The sequence below is a fragment of the Pelobates fuscus genome, chromosome 3 (assembly GCF_036172605.1).
Source record: "Pelobates fuscus isolate aPelFus1 chromosome 3, aPelFus1.pri, whole genome shotgun sequence".
In the NCBI taxonomy this organism is placed as follows: Eukaryota; Metazoa; Chordata; class Amphibia; order Anura; family Pelobatidae; genus Pelobates; species Pelobates fuscus.
The window spans coordinates 310,206,653-310,232,246 of NC_086319.1; the positions used below are offsets into that span (position 1 = coordinate 310,206,653).

A 25,594-nucleotide genomic window follows, 5' to 3' on the forward strand; every position below is an offset into this window, starting at 1 on the left:
ATGTTACCTATAAACTAATGACACCCTACTGGGAGTATTCAACATAACTCAGCTCCCTGTGAGTTAATATTTATAATGTTCTAATTTAGCTCCATTGCAAAGTCACTAAACATTCAAATACTTTTCAACTCAGGTACAAAAACCCATTGTGGTGTGTGCCTTTGTAAACTTTCCAAAATTTCCTAGCTCAAATGCATGTTGTGATAAGAGGGCTCCCTATGTTGACACATAAGCCACAGAAATGAGACATTATTAAAGGCATTCAAATTGTCAACAGTAATTACTATTAGTTGATTGTTAAAACACACCTTGCTGTTTTTTTTAATTACCTCCCTAAAGCGTAGTGATTGTTATTTCATCATAGGAGGCTTATGTTTCTAAAGGCCAACAAACAAATGGTTTAATTGTCTTATTGTTTCACCGAACCCCCGAACCCCCCCAAAAAGTGTTTATTTCAATAAACAAGTCCTAAACTCATTGATGTCGACAAGTTACATATAAAATCTAATTAATATTTTAAAGGATCACAAACATGTATTCCTGACCCTATAGTGCTAATCCCACCATTTAGGTGGCTTGCCCCCCCCCCCCCCCCTTAGCCCCCATATAAAAGTTTAAAACTCACCTTATTTCCAGTGCCGTGCGGGTCCGCCGATGCTGGCTCTGCCCCCTTTGTGACATCATCAAAATGGCAGATTTTTTGCCAATCCAATGCTTTCCCATAGAAAAAATGGGCACGGGGGCAGGGCCAAATGCAGTTTTGGCCAATCAGGACCTCCTCATAGAGATGCATTGAATCAATGCATCTATATGAGGAAAACCCAGCGTCTCCATGCAGAGCATGGGGACGCTGAATGGCAGGGCTGCTTATTGTGCAGCCCTGAGCCAGGAAGCCCCTCCCGTGGCCATCTAAGGAGTGGCCACTTGGAGGTGTCACTAGGGGCAATGTAAACACTTCCTTTTCTCTGAAAAGGCAGTGTTTACATGAAAATGCCTAAAGAGAGCTATTATACTCACCACAACAACTACATTAAGCTAGTGTCCCTTTAATAAGAACCACAATGCATTTAGAATCACCACTTGACATGTGGATACATCCTGAATACATAAATATTTTAGGCATAAAATTAGCAAACTAAACACATTTCGACTATATAATTAAATATGAAGACTTTTAATTATTAACAATCTGTACACATATATGTATATGTGTGAAGATTACTGCAGGCCCCATTACCACTCCAGTGTCTTATTGATAAAAAAAAATAAAAACCTCAGAATATGTGTTTAACATTCTGTATACGTACATGTGTTAAAGAGTTACTCTAAGCACCATGGCCACTTTATATCACTGAAGGTGCTTGGCATCTGTGTATATAAAGATTTACCCCTCTGCTGCTCTAAATGTTACTCCACCTCTGGCAGCCTCGCTGAGGTGTTATAAGTCAGAACAAGAGTTCCGAGCTGGCTAATGTTAATTCTGTGAATTTCTTTTTTGCACAGAATTGTATTTATTGGCAGAGAGTGGTCTGCTGATGCTTTCTGACAAAGGATAGCAACTGCATCGGCTTCCAGCATCTGTAGCCTTGCAGAACCCGGAAGCACATCACCTGGTAGGAGAAGAGAACAGGAGATTGCCCATTACAGAGCTACTAAGCCAGGGTACTACTGGTGTCTTAACCACTACAGCACCATAGAGAACTAAACTCATGAATTCTACATAAGTTGAATTCCTGAAATAAATTGGAAAATGTAAACTGTTTTATAAAATACCCTATAATGATCCTTAAGATCTTTTTACAATTTCTCATCTTTTTCATCCTTATATCTCAGTAGGTGCAGACCACTTTAAGAGCATTATCAGCAAAGTAAAAGAGTTAACAGCTGTGTCGAGTCAAAAACTATAACATTGAACAATTACTTCATTTGAAATCACCCAGTTAGACGCCACTGCTGTGTTTCTGTTCATGTTCAATTCTTACTGATAAATTGCATATGAACGAACCTCTACGGAGTTCAATGCTCATGATGCATGACATCCTACCCTATGAATATTTTTTACCAACTAAAAGGTAGCAGTAACAATAATGGACATTATCTGAGAAACTGCTGTTATTAGAATCAAGCATTACAATCATGGTAGCATAAAGTGTTAAGAATATAAATATGAAACATGATATATTACATTGAGAAACAGGAGGATATTTAGCAAGAACCGCCTATGCAGTGCGATCCCTTCAAACACTTTCCTCCCCTCTCTCAGTTATTGTCTCCTCTTTGATTCCATTACAGAGAGCCAACTGGATCCAGGCCAACATGTGGGTCATGCTATCCATGTCTTACTCTAGGCCAAATTGGGTCAGGTTAGTCTGGCCCACATTGTAAATTTAAAAAATAAAAACTTTTAGTCATGTTTATATTTTGTCTTTATTTATTAAACATTCTAAATACTAGAAGGTCACCAGAGAGGGAGGCTGCCAGCTTCAGGATGGCAGATAAATAGGTTAAAGGGAAACTCCAGACACATTCATCTAAATGAAGTTGTTATGGTACCAGGAGGCTCCCATACACACTCTACCTGAAGAGGGGTCAACTGATGCTCTCAGCCAGTCAGTAACTCCTCATTCATAAAACTGTCTTGAAAATAAACTTAGCTTTTCCAAAATGAAAAAGTGGTGCATTCATGAAACAATAAAAATGAATGACAGCACACAAGCAACTTTGATTTAAATTTTGTTTTATTTAAATTGGAAGAAACATGCATCTACCATCATACAAAAAGTGAGCATTATTCGCATTAGGTCTTGAGGGTTGTAGTTCAGTATCAATTGGAGAGGTCTAGCTGATGAACACTATTATGGTTGAACATCCTTATTAACAAATATGACATTAAATAAATATTGGCAAGTAAGTGGGAAAAACATCAGCACTATGTATATCTCACTATGGGAAGTTATATGCAGGTTATTTATATAGTGCTGGTAAATAAGAAAACGAAGGAACTGTGATTTTTAGGCAAAACACTGTTGTTTATGTATAACATCATATACACATTCTTTGAAAGCAAAGAAAGTCTCATGTTGCAAAGCTATCCTTTGTAAAGGGTTATATGCTGCCACCTACTGTTTGTTTATAGATATATACACAGAGAGAAAAAGACAGAGAGAAAGAGATAGATAGAACAGTGAACAGTTTATTACAGGAGAATTATATATATACACTTACACTAACCCTAATGTAAATAACAAATAAATAAATAAAAAAGTTAATGTAAGTGTTAAGAGATTGCAGGGGACAATGTGTAAAGATGACAGTGTAGTGTAGTGTAAGGGTTAATGTTTAGTGTTTTGATTCTTTCTTGCAAAATTAACTTTTTTTTTAAATGGTGGCAGCTATGTGAAAGAGAGTTGAATAGCCTGCTGGTCTCTAAGCACAGTGGCACAATAATAACTACACTCTGGGGCACCTAGATAATGCAGACTGAGCTACCTAAATATGGGATTCCATAGTGCTTTTTCATCATTAATACACAGCAATAGTTTAATGTACCATGGCTGTGGTCATACAGCAAAACATTTATACGTGCACCTTTGACTGATGGCACTGCCCTAGAGCAAGTTAATGTGCCTGCTATATAATTCAGCCATGAAAAACTAACAAGATTCGCACAAGCTGAGCTCTTTTGTCAAGTCCTTAAAGCAATCAATGGAGGCAGACAGCAGGCAAACATTGGCAGGCTCAGGGACACTTGATGAGAGTGGAAATTGATCAATACGTTTCTTCTCGTGGGTATCAAGATTCTAAACCTTAGTATAACCGTCACACCGAGATAAAAAACAGGTTTATCGTATATGTAATAAGGAAGGACGTACAAATGACAACCATTATAATATAAAGTCTTGAGAGCTTACATCTCCTTGTTAAAGGGTCAACTTAGCCAGTTGTGCATAAAACATCTTTACTGGGGTTGGGACTAAAGCAATTTTGAAACTCAGCAAATTGAATGATAAAACACATTTTACAGATTCCATGAGCTTAGCAAATTGGGCTATCTAATATTTCTAATATTTCCTGGATACAAATGTCAAAATAAAGGCTAAAATAGTCAAGATTGGATTATAGCTGAATTGGCCATTTTGTTTTCCAGATCAATGCACTTCTAGTTTCAAATCAAGTTACAACGATTTTTTACCTATCTGCTCCACTTTTCTGTCTTAATATCCCTCTTTTATTTGAGCTCTATACATCATAGGGACATATATCATATATACATATTGGTGGGCAGTACATGAAAAGAGTAGCCCTGTAAAATGTAGAATTCAGAAGGAGGTATATAAGATTAAGCAATTAGGCAATGAAGAATCCTACAATTAAGCAATTAGACAATAAAGAGACCTGCAGAATATACATTACACATACTGAAGGGCAAACTTTTCATGCGTTTTCATGAATATAATATTTGTCATGTCAGTGGTATGAATCTCTCTTTAGTCAGTAAACTCAAATAGTCAGTGTAGTAAAAACTATCATTCTTGCAGGAAATAAGCTTGTCTGAGTTGCACTGGGGCGTATTCTGATACAAACAGATGGCTAAACAAAAATCACAGTATCAGTTAATTTGTGTTTATTAGACACTGCCCAGCACTGCCTTGCAAACTACTAATCTAAAAGAAAAAAAAAATGAGTTGAGTCTTGGAGTTAAGAATTTTAAACTGATGCACATAGAGGTTAACTCCAAGGATAGAAAAAAAAAGAATGAATTATGTAAATATGTACTTATATGAAACTGAATTACACCGCACCACAAATAGATTTATTTAAATGAATAGGTGATTATGCTAAATTTTGATACTATATCACCTCTAAATTATTCTTCACAGAACCATAAAGCAATTTCTGGCCAACAAAACTATAGATTTTCCAACCAATTTAGTATAAATTGATTTGAATGAGCATGAAGTATACATATAATCAGTCGCAAGATTACTCTTCAATGTCCTCAGTGGATCTTCACAGAAACTCGAGATAAGCTTAATATTGTCATCAACATAATACAATGAAGGCGGGAGGAGAGGGGGGCGGTAGCAACTCAGTACATTTGTTTTGCCTTTTCCGTGTCCTTGAAAAATAAATGGCTTGAGTGATAAATAAATACTATTTAAAGATGAGCATTTTCACCTCTATATTGCCAACCCATATATATTTTCTATATACAGATATTTACTGACTGGAATCTTTACTGACTGGATCTATTTACTAAAATAGGTTGCATAATTCAATCAATTATTTTGGCCCAAGTTTATTAAGTTGGTTATCATCAAACAATAAATTTATGTTTAGTGTCCTGGCTGCCTTATGAGAATCATAAACATTATTAACTTTCTATAGCACCTATTCTAGAAGACAGTTCCATGACTTCACCAGCTTTAATGGAACACAGAGAATTATTTGACATAAGTCCTAATTTTATGTTTTGTACATGGAGGGATTTGCTTTTTTACAGACTGCCGAATTTCATCCATATTCTTTACTGAAGAAAGATTTGGTAAAACCAATGAGATGAGCATTTTGGCAAAAGTTGGGCAAATGGGCCAATCAGTGTACTGCACATATACACATAACTGAAATATTATGCAAATTTTACAGCACACTGATATGAGTATTTTTCCAAGCTTTGGTTACCAGACAAAGTGAAAAAAGGTAACCAACAGAGGGGGGAAGAGGAGTTGCAGTAAAAGATCTATATTTATATATTCAGGGCTGGTGCAAGGATTTTTGCCGGTCTAGGCAAACCAAAATTTGCCATCCTCTCCTCCCCCATCACAATGCTCCACCCATATGATCGGCCATATTAGCAAATGCTGAACACAGTGTCCTTTTGCTGAAAAGGCAGTGTGTTTACATTAAAAAGCCTGCAGAGGGTTGCTTACTTACCACTAGATGAGGACAAGAGGATGATGATGGGCTCATTCTGCAGTCTGGCTCCACTGGTCTGGTGTTAAAACAGGTTCTCTGGAGGGCTCACAAAAACAACGAACAGGAAGCAGCTCAGTTGTTTGGGGCCCCTTACACAGATCACGGTCTGGGCCACCAGGGTCTGACCGTGATTATGCCTACAATGCCTGCTCATAAGCATGATGCCTACAAGTCCCAACCATGAGTTCACTCACAGGGAGTGGAGTGGAGTGTATGTGTGTAGGGGATGTGTTATGTGTTATTGTAGAGGATGTAATATGTGTGTGTACTTATGGAATGTAATGTATAGGGATAGCAGTTTGTGCAAGGGATGTAGTCGGTATGTATAGGGGATGCAGTGTGTGTTTGTGTGTAAAGAATGCATTGTGTGCTTCTGGGTGTGTGGGAAAAAATACACAGCAGCAACCAAGTCCTGCTAATGTCCAAATGAGGTGCCTTCGAGGGCACCCCTCTAAAATCCCACACCCAATACTCCTAAAATGCACAGTATATAATCATGCTAAACCATAATGTGATCAATTAATAAAACAAAAAACAAACTGAATAAAGTGTGTGTAACAAGTCAATTTATATAATAGATACAACCACCATCATCCCTCCCATCAATATGGCCATACACAATACTTTTGCTTATATATCTTGATGTACCCTTTTAAATGTTAAATTAAAAGTCACATTGTATATACGTTTTAAGGGTTGGCACTAATATTAAGGGAAATTGTTTCATACTTACCGTAATTTTCTTTTCCTGATCATTATTCATGGCAGCATTTACTCATGGGTTAGCTCCTCCCCTCACAGCAGCAAGGACAGGAAATAGAACTCTGAAACTGGTATAAATAGATCCTCCCCCTTCCCATCAGGCGGTCTTTGTAACTAGCTTCACAACTCTTATAGTATATGGGTGGGAACATAATGCTGCCATGAATAATGATCAGGAAAAGAAAATTACGGTAAGTATGAAACAATTTTCCTTATTGCTGATCAATCATGGCAGCATTTACTCATGGGGAATACCCAGGCAGTATATATATCGAGGGAGGGACAGAGTTTAAAAACAGCTAATAGCTATAAAAACCATTATTGAGCTGCATAAACCTTAGAAGACTTTAAAAAAGCCAAACAAGCAATCAATAGGATATTGTCATAAAATCTGCTCAGACAAGTTAATTTACCCTAGAGGCTGCAAGGTCAGCAACCTCCTGGCATTCAAATGTCTGAAACATCCTGAATAAATAAAGAGCCAAATAGGATTTAAGGCCCAGATAGCCTAGTCTAGAGAAGGAACAAGGCTAGAGAACCTCTATGAAACCCAGACACGGTCTAGAAATTATAGATCTATTATGTCAACAAGAAAGGATAATGTCCTTCTCTGATATAAATTTAAAACCAAATGGATGGCATCATCAAATCAGAACCTTGACAAATGCTTAACTTCCAGAAATCATACTGGAACAATCAGACACTGTTGGATGAGAACACTCACACCATGCTATTTAACCGGGGAGAATTACACTGAGAATCCCACTACTTTCTGGATGTATTTATTAAAGATAATTCACATTGCGTCCTCTTGCCCAGTGAACTACTTACCTGTAGATACAGGAAACAAATCAATATCTGCCTGTCAGAAAGAGGCAGAGCCTAGTAGAGAAATAAGAGCCGGTTATAAAAAAAAAAAACACTTACCTGAACCGTTGCAGGCCTGTGTTTCAGCGGCAAAATGGGTATTTGAACAACTGACAGCCTAAACTGTTTAAACTATAGGCTTCCATCTGTATCCCATATGCCATTCATCCTCACCAGTGGAAGAAGGTTTAACCAAACCCCAGACAAGGTGGAATACATATAACAGGTATACCCAGGTAGTCACCTCATGGAAGTGCTGTATATTGGGTCTTCAGGGATAAAGGCTTAGACTCAGCTGGGCGTCATGTATGCAGTGGACCACTGTCATCCCCTCAGGGAGAGAGATAGGTTAGACTCCAAATAGCTCAAGGAGGTCCCCATGCTGGCAACTCTTACCAATGTGCTGTTTGCTGGGTCTTCAGGGATAAAGGCTTAGACTCGGCTGGGCTTCATGTATACCATGGACTACTGTCATCACTCCAGAGAGAGAGATAGGTCAGACCCCTGGTTGCTGAAGTAGGAACCCAGGCTGGCAACTCTTACCGGTATGCTGTTTGCTGGGTCTTCAGGGATAAGAGGCTGAACCCTGGCCTGGCTTCATGTAAGCAGTATATCACATTCATCCCCTGAGGGGGTACCCAAGCTGGCCTGTTGCTGGGTCTTCAGGGATAAGAGGCTGAACCCTGGCATGCAGTGGACCATTTTCATCCCCTGAGGGAGAGGTTGGGTCCGACCCCCGGTCACTAAATGGGGTACCCAGGCTAGCCACTTTTACAATAGTGCATTGCTGGGTCTTCAGGGCTTACAGGCTGAACCCCGGCAGGGTTTCAAAAATATTGCCTGGTGAGCATAAAAGAAAAAATCTAGGTCTGCATAAGCAGACTCCTTCCAAACTGCTGTGAAGGACAGAAAAAAAGACTGCCTGATGGGAAGGGAGAGGATCTATTTATACCAGTTTCAGAGTTCTGTTTCCTGTCCTTTCTGCTGTGAGGGGAGGAGCTAACCCATGAGTAAATGCTGCCATGATTGATCAGGAAACATATTTTTATATTTTGGTTCCTAATGTTTGTCCTAATAAAAACTAATGAGCAGTGGTGGTTATGGTAATCAGAAAGAGTAGGTACATACTGTAAGATAGATAGATAGACAGACAGGCAGAGTTTGAAGCACAATTGCAGTTAATTAATACAGTACTGAAATGAAAATAGAACCTTGAATTATTTTCAAGTTCCTCATCTACAATAAGAGTGAAAGGTTCATTAGTAAACTCATCAAACGCACTTTTTAAAATTCAGGGTTTTTTTTGTGACTCACCGCTTGCCTCAGCATCATTAGAATATCAGAAAACTAAGTCCTTTTGATTTAAATCCATCCATATTCATAATGTAAAAGGCTATGTCAACAGAGCACTTGCCTGGAGCATTCTCTATCTAGGACAATCTATTAGCTACAAATGCAGATCATAGCTCTAGTTATTAGACATACTATAAGTGTAGCATAATGTGGTCTACTCTTAATATTACAATAGATATAAAGCACAAGGAAAATAAAGAATATTAACAAGCAATATGTAAATCCTAATTTGTAAATTTATCACTATTTAATAGTGACGGTACGTTTGCTGATGGAAAACATGTAATGCATTTTGTGAAATGTTTCACAGGTCTGTATTGAAATTACAAAATAGAATAATAGTTTGATTTCTGTGCATATATTTTGAAACATTATTTATTTGTGTGATTGGGAATGTGCCAGCAACCTTGAAAAGGCTAAAAAATATATACTTGCCGTAACTGTAAGAAATAACAGAATTCTGTAATGTCCATTATACTGTCAAATGATAGAGCACTTAACTCCAGGAGCCAAGTAGCCATTCTCAAATATTACTACCAGTTCTAAACTGCTTTTGGGAATTTGGCATAAATGTCTAATGTAACTCTTCCTCCTCTCTAAAAGAAAAACAGGTTGGTTATCTAAGTTACAGCAATAACAGAGGTATATATCATCTACACCCATGGACAATACAAATGTGAATAACAACAATCAGAAACAACACTTACAGATAGACATTCATCTACAACAAAGTCAGTAAAATTCCATGATAATGTTTATTAGAAAAAACATGCAATTATGGAAAAGAAAAATAGAGAGCGCTAGTGGGGAAGGCGGGAAGTTTACTAAGCAAAACATCAGAATGGTGCCAAACCAAAGTCAAACATAAACCTCTGAGCTATATAATAAGATTAAAGTATATGGGCAGTGGTCAGGTATTATTATTGCATATTTGTACTAGTTAACCTTCAAGTTATTGGCTGATTTGTATTCCCTTTTAAGTTATATAAACCCTTATATGAAGAGTAATCTAAGTCCCTTATATAATGATAAAATATATTCCTTGAACTATTTCATCATCCATTCATGACGGTATTGAGAGATAATGGCTGGGAAAACATGGGCAATTATAAAAAGAAATCAGGCTTTCAAAGCTATAATAATCTTATAGGTGACGGGTGATGTAACCTTATTCTCTATTAACTGCTCGGAGTTCTTTAAATGTTATTAAACCCTCATTTATAAGTCAGTTTATAGGCTATTAAGTGTATAAAGTGGCATTGAATGCCTTTTGTTTTCAGTTTAACACACTATTCACAGCATGTGGTACTCTGATTTGGTAATAAAAAAAATGCATAACCTTTTTCATCTTGCCAATTAAATTGTAAGAAAGGACCCTTAAAACGTTTACAATCCGAGAAACATCACAATACTAAGCTTTGAAAAGAATCAAAATCTATAAAATGTTGTATTAGATGTGGTAATATATGCAAAGAAATATTCACTTTAAGAACACTTTAAAAACTAAAGGAACACTATAGGCACCCACATTACTTCATCTTATTAAAGTGATCATGGTACAGTGTCCCTGTCTGTTTAACCCTGCAATGTTATTTATTGCAGTTTCAGAAAACTGAAATGCTTTCAATAAGAGGCGTAACGAGAAACCATTGGGCTTGGTGTGAAAATTGCCCTGGGCCCCCCAGCATATGTCTCAACTCCCTGCCCCCCCATTAACATATTCATGGGTAAGTGTGGCTAGGTTGGGCAGGATGCCTATGACAGAATTGGAGGGGTTCATTGATATTGTGAGTGTGGCAGTGTGAAAGGGAGCAAGTGTGACAGAGTGATGGAGAATGAGTGCGACAGGATTGGGGTGAGGGGTGAGTGTGACAGTGCTAGAGAATGTGAGTGTGAATATGGCAGAGTGATGGGAGGTGAGTATGGCATGGGTGAGTGACAGGAATGAGGGAGTTATTGTGAGTGTGGCTGGGTGAAGGGGGGTGACAGCAGGGCCGGACTGGGAAAAAAATTCGGCCCGGGCATTTTTCAATCACAGCGGCCCCCTGAGAAGGGTACAGGGCCAGAGAGGGTGTGTTTTGTAATCACTAGTGACAATTATGCCCCCTCTCAAAGTGAGCATGTTGGTTCAATGCACAGAGCCCTGCTGAAACATAGAAACTTAGAAACATAGAATGTGACGGCAGATAAGAACTATTCGGCCCATCTAGTCTGCCCAGTTTTCTAAATACTTTCATTAATCCTTGGCCTTATCTTATAGTTAGGATAGCCTTATGCCTATCCCACGCATGCTTAAACTCCTTTACTGTGTTAATAACATGTACTTATGTGGCACCTTTCCCCTAGTGGGACACAGGACGTTCTTCAGCTCTCAGAGCTGACCAGGTTGGCAGCTGACTAGTAGTATATGTTAATGGTGCCCCATTGATGGAGCTTGTTTTGCTGACCTCGGCCGGATGGGGTGTTGGGCTGGCTTTGCCGGGATTTTAACCTGCAGCCTTGCCTTTTTTAGCAGGCTTTGTGGTCAGGGATTTTGCCAGCAAAGCTATGTCATTGAGCTCTAGCATGAGAAAAAGGCCCTGCATTTGGTCTGCGCAGCGCAAGCAAATTTAATAACATGCTTACGCTGTGTTTGCTTTGAAGTGGGATACCAGAGGACAAAAGGGCCAGGAAAGCATATCGTGCTAGGGGCTGTAGAGAGTGTGTGTATAGGGGGCATAGTGTGTATTGGGGATGTAGCGAGTGTGTGCATACTGGCTGTAGTGTGTGTAAGGGTTGTAGAGAGTGTGTGTTTAGAGAATGTAGCATGTGTTTGTTAACAAGGAATGTAGTGTGTGCATAGGGTATCCAGAGTTTGGATGTCAGGAATGTAGTGTGTGTAGGTGGTGCAGTGTGTGTGTGTGTGTAGGGGATCTAGTGTGTAAAGGACCCAGAGTGTGTATAGGAGATTGTGTGTGTGTACAGGATTTAGAGTGTATATAGAGATCTACTGTGTGTATGTGTGTGGGGATTAGATGATCCAGAGTTGGGTAAGGGATCTAGCGTGTATCTGGAGCGTAATGTGTGTAGTGGTGCAGTGTGAGGGGTGCTATAGTGTATATATATATATATATATACACACACACACACACTATATACATCCAAATATATATCTATATGTATATGTGAGGGTCACAGTGTGTTAGGTGTGCTGTGTGCGGCGTGTGTGTGTGAGGGTCACAGTGTGTTGGGTGTGCTGTGTGCAGCATGTGTGTTAGGGTCACAGTGTGTTGGGTGTGTTGTGTGCAGCATGTATGTGTGAGTGGTGTGCTGTGTGCAGCATGTGTGAGGGGTGCAGTGTGTTGGGTGTGCTGTGTGCAGCATATGTGTGTGAGGGGTGCAGTTTGTTGTGTGAGGGCTGCAGTGTGTTGTGTGTGACGGGTGCAGCATGTGTGTGTGAGGGGTGCAGTGTGTTGTGTGTGAGGGGTGCAGCATGTGTGTGAGGTTGTTCTTACCATCACATTCTATGTGTCTAATTATCTTTGTCTGTTAATTCACTGAGGGTTATTTTATATGATATATATATATATATATATATATGTGTGTGTGTGTGTCTGAGGGTGCTGTGTGTGTGCAAGGGTGCTGTGTGTTTGAGCGTGCTGTGTGTGCGTGAGGGCGCTGTGTGGGTAGGTGTGCTATGTGAGGGTGCTGTGTGCTTGTCTAAAGGTGCTGTGCGTGTGAGGGTGCTGTGTGGGTAAGTGTGCTGTTAGTGAGTGTGCTGTGTTTGAGGGTGCTGTGCGTGTCTGAGGGTGCTGTGTGTGAGGGTGCAGTGTGTGTGTCTGAGGGTGCTGTTAGTGTGCTGTGTGGGTGAGTGTGCTGTGTGGGTGAGTGTGCTGTGTGTGTGTCTGAGGGTGCTGTTAGTGTGTGTGTGCATGCTGTGTGTGTGATTATGTCTGGAGGGATTGTGTGTATGGGGGGGCAAGGTGTAAATTTATGATACTTTTTTTTTCAATTATTATTATTATTATATATTATGTGGAATAAAATCAGATTTAAGAAATAGGGGATAAATAAAAAAATATTAAAAATAATAAACTTCATATCCCCCCCTCCCTTCTTACCTTTAGCCTGGTTGGGGGGGGTTGCGCCAAAAGTTGCGCCAAAAGTTGTAAAACAATAGATTAATATGATAATAAAAAAGTCCAAATATTCACAGTCCAAATATCACAATCCAAGCTGTTCCTGGATTCTTATGGAATGTTGGTTCTTGGTTAAGGTGCTTGGAAATATATGTAGGGAGACACTAAATGACAAATAATAGTGCAGACAAATAATAGTACAAATACACACAAACAGATACACATACAGACACACACATATAGACACACACACATACATACAGTGACACACATATATACACGCACACACACATACACACAGATACAGAGACACACACACGCATACACATACATACATACATACGTACACACAGAGACAAACACATACATACAGAGACACACACATACGCACACACACACACACACACGCACACACACACATACATATATACACACATACAGACACATACACATACACATACAGACACACAGATACATACAGACACACATACATATACAAACACATGCAAAATGTTTTAGTCACCCTCCTGTTTCTTACCTTTTAGGTGCAGGAGGGTGACTTCCCTGGGGTCCAGTGGCTGGCTCAGGCTCATGGGAGTCAGAGTTCCCATGCTGACTCCCTCCTCTCCTTCCTCCTCCCACGTGGCTCTCAGTGGTTGCTGGTAGGAAGCGGCTGTCACTTCCTCCCAGTGATCTGACCTCATTAAAAGGGGCCCGGTCGCGCTTTTAAAGCGCCGTAGCACAGAACAGACCCCTGGAACTACATTGCATTGGGTGACCCTAACAGCAGGGGCCATCTGATGGGCCCCTAAACGTGTGGCCCAGGTGGGCACCTTGGTCACAGGGGTCCACAGGCCGTCCGGTCCCCCTGGAGTGACGAACCTGGTCGCACCTGCGACCCCTGCGACCATGGTAGTTCCACAACTGCTTACAATACAGGGTTAAGTCTATATCTAGTGACTGTCTTTTAAACAGCCACTGAAGGCACTTCATGCTCCCTGACGGAGTTTTACTCATTCAACCAACATTGGACAGCCTTTGCATGAGGATGTCTTACATCTTTAAACTCCCCATAGGAAACTACTGATTCAATGTCCTTCGGTGGTCTCCAACTTACCCACAACCCAAGAAACTCTGAATGTAAAGGTGGTGGTGTTGGGTTTCTCCTCTCCCCTCACTGCTCTTTTAAACCTCTTCCCACCCCCCCTTCCCTCTCTTTCCCGTCATTTGAAATACACTCAATTCGCCTTTTCAAACCCTTCTCCGCTAACATTGCTGTTATTTACCGTCCCCCTGGTTCCCCTCTTCTCTTCCTTGACCACTTTGCTGCCTGGCTACCCTATTTCCTCTCTTCTAACATTCCATCCCTAATTCTCGGGGACTTCAATATTCCTATAAACCCACCTTTGACCTCTGCAGCCACTAAACTACTTTCAATGACTTCCTCCCTCGGGCTATCACAGTGGGCAAATTCTCCCACCCATGTAGCTGGCAATACCCTTGACCTAATCTTCACTTATGCATGTACAGTAACTAATATCTGCAACACTCCATATCCACTCTCTGATCACCACCTCTTATCATTTGCTCTTGCGTACCCCCTCACCCAACAACCTCAGCCTAACCCCCCTCAACTCAGGAGGGACCTTAATTCTCTGGATCTCCAACAGTTGTCAGCTGACATTGATTCACAACTGCTGTCCATCCCTTCCCTCTCCTGTCCTTCACTGGCCATCTCCATATATAACTCTACTCTTACATCTGCCTTGAACACTGCAGCGCCACTCCAAACAAGCACCTCAAGGAGGACCCGCCCCCAACCATGGCATACTAAATCAACGCGCTACCTGCAAAGATGCTCCCGTTGTGCTGAACGCTCCTGGAGGAAGTCTCGTACCCAATCAGACTTTCTCCATTATAGATTCATATTGTGTTCATACAGTGCAGCCCTTGCCCTTGCCAAACAGTCCTATTTTTCCTCTCTCATTAGTTCATGTTCCCGCAACCCCAGGCGTCTCTTTGACACCTTTAATTCTCTTCTTCGCCCTGCTGTGGCCACCCCCAAAACTAACCTTACTTCTGATAACTTTGCATGTTACTTCACTGACAAGATTGAACAGCTAAGGAAATAATTCTCCCCTCCTTGCCTTTCTGTTTCTCAATCACACATAGATCATGCATTTCCTACCCTTCAGACATTCTCCCCAGCTACTGACCAAGAGGTGACTGCTCTTCTTTGCTCCTCTCGCCCCACCACTTGCCCGCTCGATCCTGTCCCATCTCACCTTATCAGATCTCTCTCCACTTGTCTCGTGCCTTCTCTAACACACATCTTCAACTGCTCGCTCTCTTCTGGCATCGTCCCTGCTGACCTTAAACATGCCACTGTAGTACCTATACTAAAAAAACATCCCTCGACTCATCCACCCTCTCTAACTACCGTCCCATATCCCTGCTCCCTTTTTCCTCAAAGCTTCTGGAAAGGCTTGTCTTTACCCGTGTGTCTCATTTCCTCAATTCCAACTCTCTCCTTGACCCCCTTCAATCTGGCTTCCGCCCTCTCCACTCTACAGAGACTGCCCTTATCAAAGTCACTAACGACCTAATCGCAGCTAAATCCAAAGGCCACTACTCCATACTAATTCTTCTTGACCTCTCAGCGGCCTTTGACACCGTTGATCATGCTCTCCTTCTTCAAACTCTTCAATCGCTTGGTCTCTGTGACTCTTTCCTCTCGTGGTTTTCCTCTTATCTCTCCCAACGCTCATTCAGTGTCTCCTTTTCTATTGATACGGCCTCCCCTCGCCCTGTCTCGGTTGGAGTTCCCCAAGGCTCCGTCCTTGGTCCCCTTCTATTTTCTCTTTATACTGCCTCTCTTGGCAAACTTATTACCTCTTTTGGATTCCACTACCACCTGTACGCTGATGACACCCAGCTATATCTCTCCTCCCCGGACCTCTCCCCTGCCGTCCTGCAACGTGTCACTGCTTGCCTCTCTTCCATCTCTGACTGGATGTCCTCCCGCTTTCTGAAACTCAATCTCTCAAAAACTGAGCTCCTTGTCTTTCCTCCTCCTAATACTGATCCTCCTCTTTTGCTCTCCCTTCAAGTTTGTGGTACCAACATCAGTCCATCCTTGCAAGCGCGCTGTCTTGGCGTCATACTTGACTCTGGTCTCACCTTTGAGCCTCACATCCCGCAAGTTGCCAAATCCTGTAGATTCCATCTTAAAAACATAGCCCGCATCCGCCCCTTTCTTGCACCAGATACTACCAAGGAGCTTGTCCATGCTCTGGTAATCTCCCGCATGGATTACTGTAACCCTCTCCTGATTGGTCTTCCCAAAAGCCGTACTGCACCCCTACAGTCCGTAATGAACGCTGCTGCTAGACTGATTTTCCTCTCTAGTCGTTTCTCTCACACCTCACCCCTCTGCCAGTCCTTACATTGGCTTCCTGTATGCTATAGGAGTCAATTCAAGGTACTAACTCACACCTATAAAGCACTGAACAACTCTAGCCCCTCTTATATCTCCTCACAGATCCATAGGTATGTCCCTTCTCGGTCTCTCCGCTCTGCCCGTGACCACCTCCTGTCCGTTGTCCGCACTCGTACGGCCAACTCGCGCTTGCAGGACTTCTCGCGGGCGGCTCCCTTCCTATGGAATAGCCTGCCTACCGCCATCAGACTTTCCCCATGTCTTGCATCTTTTAAGAAGTGCCTTAAAACTCTTTAGGAAAGCATATGGCCTCCAAGACTAACCCTTACCTCACATACCTGTCTCCTGCCCTCTCCTAAAGGGCAGTCCACCTTATTTGATTGCAAATTCCTGTCCTAATGTGTTTTACACCCACCTCCTATAGAATGTAAGCTCGATCGAGCAGGGTCCTCTTCAACCTATTGTTCCTGTAAGTTTATTTGTAATTGTCCTATCTATAGTTAAATCCCTTCTCATAATATTGTAAAGCGCTATGGAATCTGTTGGCGCTGTATAAATTGCAATAATAATAATAATAATAATAATAATGCATTCCTATTAGAGTTCAGCGGACACCTGGATGTTCGGGTCCGGCGGGTCCGGACAAACTTCGAAAAAAAGTCCGGTTCGGGCTCGAACTTGACCCCGAACTTGACCCCAAATCCGAACCCCATTGAAGTCAATGGGGACCCGAACATTTGGCCAAAAAATGCCTCTAAAAAACTCCTGGAAAGAGTAGGAGTAGGACAAGTGCCCTGCAAACAAATGTGGATAGGGAAATCACTTAAAATAACATAAAAAAATAAAAATACAGCTGAGCCATAAAATAGCACTAAATGAAATCTTTGGAAGAACATAAATCAAAATCTAAAGCATGGCTGTCAGGAGGATCACCAGAATTATCGATTTGAGAGAGGGTTGTTCAAACTGAGCTCAACTCCTGATGCATGGAGAAAAGGCCTTCACAAGCCTCTGCTATTGTGTACATAGTTTATACTCTGCTAATGTGTACCTATTTTATACTAAGTGGCCCATAGGTTGAGGAGGCGGTGACCGTGGCGGTGTAGGTGGAAGCAGCGGTGGAGGAGGAGGATGAGGTAGCCAACACTGTTTTTTATGTTTTTTTCTTTTCTTTAATTGTGGTAGCCCCCGAAATATTGGGACATACAAAAAAAGAAACATTTGCGGCCTGCGGTGCATTTCTTGCAGTCCTGATGCATGGAGAAATGCTCAACTCCTGATGCATGGAGAAAAGGCCTTCACAAGACTCTGCTAATGTGTACCTAGTTTATACTAAGTGACCCATAGGTTGAGGAGCCGGTGACCGTGGCAGTTGAGGAGGAGGATGAGGTAGCCAACACTGTTTTTTAAGTTTGTTTGTTTTTTTAATTGTGGTAGCCCACAAAATATTGGGACATACAAAAAAAGAAACATTTGTGGCTTGCGGTGCATTTCTTGCAGTCCTGATGCATGTAGAAATGCTCAACTCCTGATGCATGGAAAAAAGGCCTTTACAAGCCTCTGCTAATGTGTACATAGTTTATACTAAGTGACCCATAGGTTGAGGAGGCGGTGACCGTGGCGGTGGAGGAGGAGGATGAGGTAGCCAACACTGTTTTTATATATATATATATATATATATATATATATATTAATTGGGGTATCCCCCAAAATATTGGGACATATAAAAAAAGACAACTCTGTTCCGCAGAGTAGCTGTTGACATTATAGTTGCACAGGCACTTTGCTGACTCTAGAGAACCTCGGGCCAATCGCACATCCCTGTGGCGGCGACTTTGCATGCGGATGTCATCCATATCAACTTTCAATGCCAGTTTCTGCACCTACCATGGTGTTCACGGGTTACGGGGAATCAGGGTTCCATTCCGTACAGGGACCCTGAGAAACGGCTACCACATGCAAATAGGCAGCAGGCGCGCAAATGACCCACTCCCGACGCAGGAAGGTAGTGACGACAAATAACAATACAGGACTCTTTAGAGGCCCTGTAATTGTAATGAGTCCACTTGAAATCCTTTAACTCTGATCAATTGGAGGGAAGTCTGGTGCAGAGCCACTGACCCGTGCATGCTGCAGCTGAAACTCCACTATCGCCTGCTGCTGCTCGCACAGTCTCATGAGGCGATGAGCGGGAAGGCCGAAATTACGCTACAGCGCAGACAGGCGAGCAGCAGCAGGGTGACAATGCCAAAAGCGCACACAGCCGCTACAGTTAATGTCACATCCTGTTCCAAGTTGCGGCTCAGTCTGGTTATGGCTTCTGGTATCCAGTACTCTTTTTACTGAAGCTGCATCAGGGTCCTGGTATGTGGCCGCACAAACGCAGGTGCTCAACACCAGGGGGCGTGCGGTTACCCTGCACCAGACCCTGCTAATCCTTTCCACACTGTGGCTCCTAACTTCAACATCAGGCATACTGGGTCCCGGTCGTCCGACCGCCGCCCAGACAGTGTGAATCTACAAATGGATTATTAAATCTGGTGCGAACCCGAACTTTGCAGTTCGGATTCGCTCAACTCTATTATGGATCCTTTGATCGCTACATGTATTACTTGGATAACTGGTAATTCTCGAGCTAATACATGCCGACGATCGCTAGGGGACGGCCGCTACGCTTTTGTACCCTGCTCCCTCTTATGCTGTGCTGCTGCCTCTGTGCGACCAGCACCTCTTCCTCCAAACTGCACACGTCACTCGCATGACCTTGATTCCATGTGGGTTCTAGGACCTCATCATCCTCCACATCATCTTCCACCCACTCCTCAACCCTGCCCTCCTTGCCGGTATGCACACTGCAGAAACCCACAGCAGTTGGCACCTGTGTTTTTCCAGCATGTAAAGTCTGCAAAGGACATATGGAAATTGTTTTAGAATTGTATCCAGGCAACAGTTTTCCCTATAAACTGACCTCTCAGTTTGTACCTGTGAGGGTATTGCCCCAGAATTACAATATTGTTAAAGTACCTCTTAGCTATTGATCACTGGTTTAAATATAACAGCTTGTTATCTGGTAGTTTCTAGTGTACAAAATATCAATCTGTTTTCTATCACTTAGATCTGTGTAACAAGTGCTGTAGGTTTGAAAAAACATTACAAGTAACCGATGTAGTAAATTAAAATCAAAGTTATGCTTCGATTTGACTCTCAGATATGACGTAAACACCCCAAATATACTATTTAGCACCAAAAAAAAAAATTGACTTTTTAAAACTCCAATGTAAGCAGCAGATTAGCAGCAAAACAATTAGAATGTTTACAACTGCGCAGTAAGCGCACTATTTGACGCTTCTATTTGACTCTCAGATATAAAGTGCACCGCAGGCCGCAAATGTACTATTTAGCAGATTAGCAGCAAAACAATTAGAATGTTTACAACTGCGCTGTTAGCACACTATTAGACACTTCGATTTGACTCTCAGATATGAAGAGCACGCCCAAAATTGACTATTTAGCAGTTTAGCAGCAAAACAATTAGAATGTTTACAATTGCGCTGTAACCGCAGTATTTGACGCTTCTATTTGACTCTCAGATATGAATAGCAGGCCCCAAAATGTACTATTTGGCAGATTAACACCCAGGAAATTAGAATTTTTACAACTGCGCTGTAAGCACACTATTAGACGCTTCTATTTGACTCTCAGATATGAAGTGCACCCCACTAAAATACTATTTAGCAGTTTAGCACCCAAATAATTGTAAGTTTTAAAACGGCAATGTGCCAGCAGTATTTGACGCTTCTATTTGACTCTCAGATATAAAGTGCACCCCACTAATGTACTTTTTAGCACCCAAAAAATTAAAAGTTTTAAAACTGCAATGTGACAGCAGTATTTGACAATTCTATTTGACTCACAGATATGAAGTGCACCCCACTAATGTACTATCCCACTAATGTACTATTTAGCACCAAAAAAATAGACTTTTTAAAACTTTGATGTAACCGCGGTATTTGAAGCTTCTATTTGACTCTCAGATATGAAGTGCACCCCACCCCACTAATGTACTAGTTTGCAGAATTCTTTCCTAAGCTGTCCCTATCAGCGGCAGCATCCTCTCCCTACACTTATAAGACTGCATGTGCGTGTGGCGCTATGCGACTCCAGCTTATATATAGAGGCTGGGTCACATGTTGCACTGGCCAATCACAGCCATGCCATTAGTAGGCATGGCTGTGATGGCTTCTAAGGGCACACGAGTCAAACGCTTGTTGATTGGCTGCCCTGCAGCCTTTGAAAACGCGCCATTAAATCGCCGAACACTGAACTCCAACCCGAACATACAGTGATATGTCCGTGTTCAGGACCAAAAAGGTCCAAAAAACCTAATGTTCAGTACGAACCCGAACTTTACAGTCCATGTTCGCTCAACTCTAGTTCCTATGAGGAAACTTTAATGCGAGTGCCGCATATGTGCATTAGGTCAGACCAGCTCCATGACGTTGCGGAACAAGGAGATATATCCAGCACCAAGGTAAGTAAAAATTGTGTTTTAACCATTTATTCACTGGGAGGGACACCTACAAAACTAGGGATAGGGACACTATAGCATTAGGAATAAAGTTTTCTACTCCTAACGATTTAGTGTTCCTTTAAATTTACTTTGAATTACTGACAATTCACACTTTACTGAATTATTGTTTTAATGCCAGAAATGTTTGTGATAGTAAAATAAATGTATACCTCCCATTTCTTTTTAAATGGGCAAAGATGTACCCTTTAATTTTAGAGGTGCAAAAATGGGTATGGTCATGGCCTGTTCTGAGACATTTTAGGTGACTTACTAATAACAATTTATACAACTGTTATGTATTTTAGAACACGAGCAATGTATCTTATTTACACAGACTGATTTCTAAACACATTGATTGTAGTTTAACAACACATTACTGTGAGTAACAACATAGAGCTCCAAAAAAGGACATTAGTATAAAAAGGAGGGGCAGAGGTGTTTGGGCCCAAAATCCTAAATAGGGACAGTTGGGAGGTATGGAACTTCATTGTGAAACACCAGAACCTCCTAGAATTATTACATGGTTAATATTCTTTACAGAAAAGAGAAGGAAAAAAAAAACAGTTGTCACAAAGGTAATGCAGCAGTTTTGGTGTACAGATCAAGTACCTGCAGTCTCACTGCTCAATTTTCTACCATTTAGGAGTTAAAACCCTATCTGTGACTCATACAACCTTCATGAAAAAATTGTTTCATTTTCAATCTAATCTTAGAGCACATTGTGTTTCTTATTTCCTATCTCCTTCTCAGTCAATTGAACTTTAAGACTTCTGCAGGCTGTAGGCTCCAGCAGGCTATTAACAGAGCAGCAGATAATGTTAAAGGGACACTATAGTCACCCAGACCATTTCAGGTCAATGAAGTGGTCTGGGTGTCAGGTGCCCCAGATTTTAACCCTTCAGATGTAAACATAGCAGTTTCAGAGAAACTGCTATGTTTACATTGCAGGGTTAATCCAGCCTCTAGTGGCTGTCTTCCTGACAGCCGCTAGAGGCGCTTCTGCGACGCTGGATTAGAAAATCGCATTCAGCGTGCAGAATGTCCATAGCAAAGCATTGAGAAATGCTTTCCTATGGACTGTTTAAATGCATGCGCTGACGTCGGGAGCTGACGTCGGCGGGGGAGGACAGGTCACAAGCGCCGATGGAGCCCGGCACTGGATAAAGGTAAGTGGCTGAAGGGGTTGGGTATTTTGTTTTAATTCTTTATTCATTTACATTTTTGCATCATCCTAGGCCAATATTTCAAACCATTCATGTTTTTTTAACTCCAGTTTCTCCACTGACCAGCTATAACACAAATGTTGTCAGATTATGTTCTGTCCATATCTGCTGCCCCAGACAAACATTAAAATGATGACAAGTACCATTATTATGCTGACAGCATATCCTTTTTTTCTAATATAAGACATGTCGGATATTGGCATAACGAACGTGAAATTATTATAGACTTAAAGGGTTATTTCAACCACCATTAACACTTTAGTGATTTGAAGTGGTCATGGTGGTAGGAGTCTGCATGTACACAGTTTCTGTTTACAGCTCTGCACATACAGAGATATCTGTACTTTTGTACTTGTGATTGCTACCCTAGCACACATGACATTTTGTTTTCTCCATATTCATTATGGATTAAATGAAGTTGTTTTGTTGCAAGCAAAGAATAAGACCAGAGCTCAGAACTTTCCCACTTTTGACAGAACAGAGCTGATTTCGGCTTCCTATCCTGCCATCCAGATTAAGTTTCCAGGTGTCCTGCTCGTGTCCTGAAAGTGCTTCAGCGGTGCTCAGTACATGGTAGGTTGGGAGATACGTAAGACACAAAGGCAGGCACACAACAGGCTGACATGCATTGATATAGTGACCACCTCTCTGACTGTAACTTGACCGTGAAGGGAGCAGCTTCATTGAGTATTAGAAATGAGCAGATGAAAACAGCCATATGGGCCAAGTATTGCTATTGAATTTAATGTAGGAGGAACTATTTAGGTTACTGCTCACTGTGTTTGTGTTCTGGGTACATCTAATATTGGCATATATAAGCGATGCTCTGAATGTATAGGGCATGTACTGTTTATGTAGTTTACTTCTTATATACAGCCACAACTTTAAAGTCACTGACATGTGAAGTGAATAACATAGATCATATTATTACAATGGCACCTGTCAATGGGTGGGATATATCAGACAGCAAGCAAACAGTCAATTCTTGAATTTCATGTGCCGGAAGCAGGAAAAGATGTACAATCGAAAAGATCTTAGTGACTTTGACAAGAGCCAAACAGTGATCTCCAAAATGGCAAGTCTTGTGGGGTGTTACCGGTATGCAGTGGGTAGTACCTACCAAGGGTGGTGCAAGGAAGTTTAACCTGTGAACCGGCATCAGGTTGCATTTTCAGCTACATTTGGGGGAACCACTTGAAGCATTCGTTGTTTTGAGCTATTTCAATTGTTTTTTTTTTCAATTTGTTCATTACAAACAGCTGAAGGTCTGTAAATTTTGACAATAAACCTGGTTTTCAATGGGAGTTGAATGATTTGGATTACAACGGTACAGTATTTATAATGACATATTGGATGGTCTCACTAATAAACAGATTTCATAAACTGCTGGTGTGCTTGGTAGGCCTAGTTTTGCATTAACTTGAGCCAAGGTTATCTAAAACATTCCTATTCTGTAACAAAGAACCAGTAAGAACTACAAATGGAGAGTGCATGGAGAGGCCTTTGAATTGCGAACTTTAAAGGATAAAGATTGTTTTGAATGAAGTATATGACTGTATATGTCTTTGGGTCAAACAGTCTCTGTTTGGTGTATGTATATGGCGTAAGCATCCTGTCATATGCTATAGGTAGAGATGAGCTTATTTGTCTATTTTTTTTTCATTGTTTTAATATACTTCAATAAAAAAATAAATTTGCCCTTGAAAACTTGATAAAGGAATTATTATATTAAAAATAGTTTTGTATGTGACCGGTATCCTTTAAGTAATGTATTAAGGGACATTTTCAAGGTAAGTAGCTTATTATTTTCATATGTAATAGTTTTTGCAATGTTTTCCAATATCTATGTATAAATATTGGATCCTTTTTATTCATTTTTTTTATTTTTTACGTAGACTAGCTCTTTAATCTAGAATGGCCAAGTCATGACTAAAGCTGGATTAGAGATTTATTTCCAGATCAGTTTTTAAAGTTTATAGTATTAGCTATTGCTACATGTATATAAGCTTGACATGTTTTTTTTTTTTTTTTTTTTATTTTACTTATTTGTAGCATATCTTTTAACTGAAATATATGAACATTTGTTCTATTATAAACTGTGCTATATTTTTCACTATTACTTCACACTGGAACAAGGTGTTAGTGAATCACTTTCCCACTAGAGGGCACTAAAACATAACTTTATGGGGGAAAAAAACGAATGGATCCATAAAGCCTTTTTTTCACAACTAAGAATCGATGATAATAAAAGCAATTATACTCCAGACCATTATTCCTTTTTTTGTTGTTAAGTCGTATTTTTGGTGCAAAAGAAATCAGGACACACTGATGCAGCTGATAAAACATGTCCATGTATCCTATCATACCAGAAAAATTGTACAAGAAAATGTATTTCTTGCCTTTCCTGCCACAATAATGCATTTTATATAATATCAACAGAAAAATGAAGTTTAAAATCAAACAAAGCAGATTTCTAGTAACTGAATGAAGGCAGAATAAAATCAGTAAAAAATAGAAAATAAATTAGATTATCTTTATGACGTGATTTAGCCCTACTGAACAACACTGGTAAAGTTTCTGTAGGCTATCAGCTCCCGTGTTGATAATTTTAAAGCCCCACTTGTCCCACATTTCTTGCTAGGGCACTTGTTAAGGCTTCTAAGTGTCTGTGTGTTTGTCTGTGGACGGATTACAGAGATATATTTAACATGGAATGGGGCTTGTGTTGTCCAATTGAGTGCTTTGATGACCATCTGCTGATGTTGCATTAGAAAGAGTGAGTCCGCCTAACCATTTTTTTTTCACCCTTAGCTGCTACGACTCTTAACAATTTATTAATTGCACGTGTATCTCACCTTTAACAATTAATTAATTATACATGTATCACACCTTTAACAATTAATTCATTAATTAAACATGTATCTCATCTTTATTTCCAAATGTTAATTTGCTTACCAAAAATCTTTAACAAACATGTAAATAAATATATAGTTTTGGATATAGATTCATGATTTTTCTGTGAAAATATCCTATTTAATCACTCTTAGGACCCTGAGGCTTTTCATTAATGGAGGTAAACCTCTTATAACAGGTTTTGTCGCTCCATATCCCAGATTTCCTAGATTTATTAATGGAGAGGTAGACTTCATTGCATATGAAAGCTGCCTCAAGTGATGTTCCTATCTTTTGTGCATAATATCTTAACACACAAACCTATAAACCTTAAATAAGACACCATAATGCCAGTCAAAAACTATGATCTCATGAAACCTATTGAAGAAGGTAA

The 25,594-nt window shown here is 40.6% G+C and overlaps 1 protein-coding gene across 1 annotated transcript in view; it reads right to left on the bottom strand.

The window, feature by feature from the left end:
* SLCO3A1 (solute carrier organic anion transporter family member 3A1) overlaps positions 1 to 25,594 on the bottom strand; it is a 355,323-nt gene that overhangs the window by 129,855 nt on the left and 199,874 nt on the right. The gene's annotated exons all lie outside the window — the stretch shown is intronic.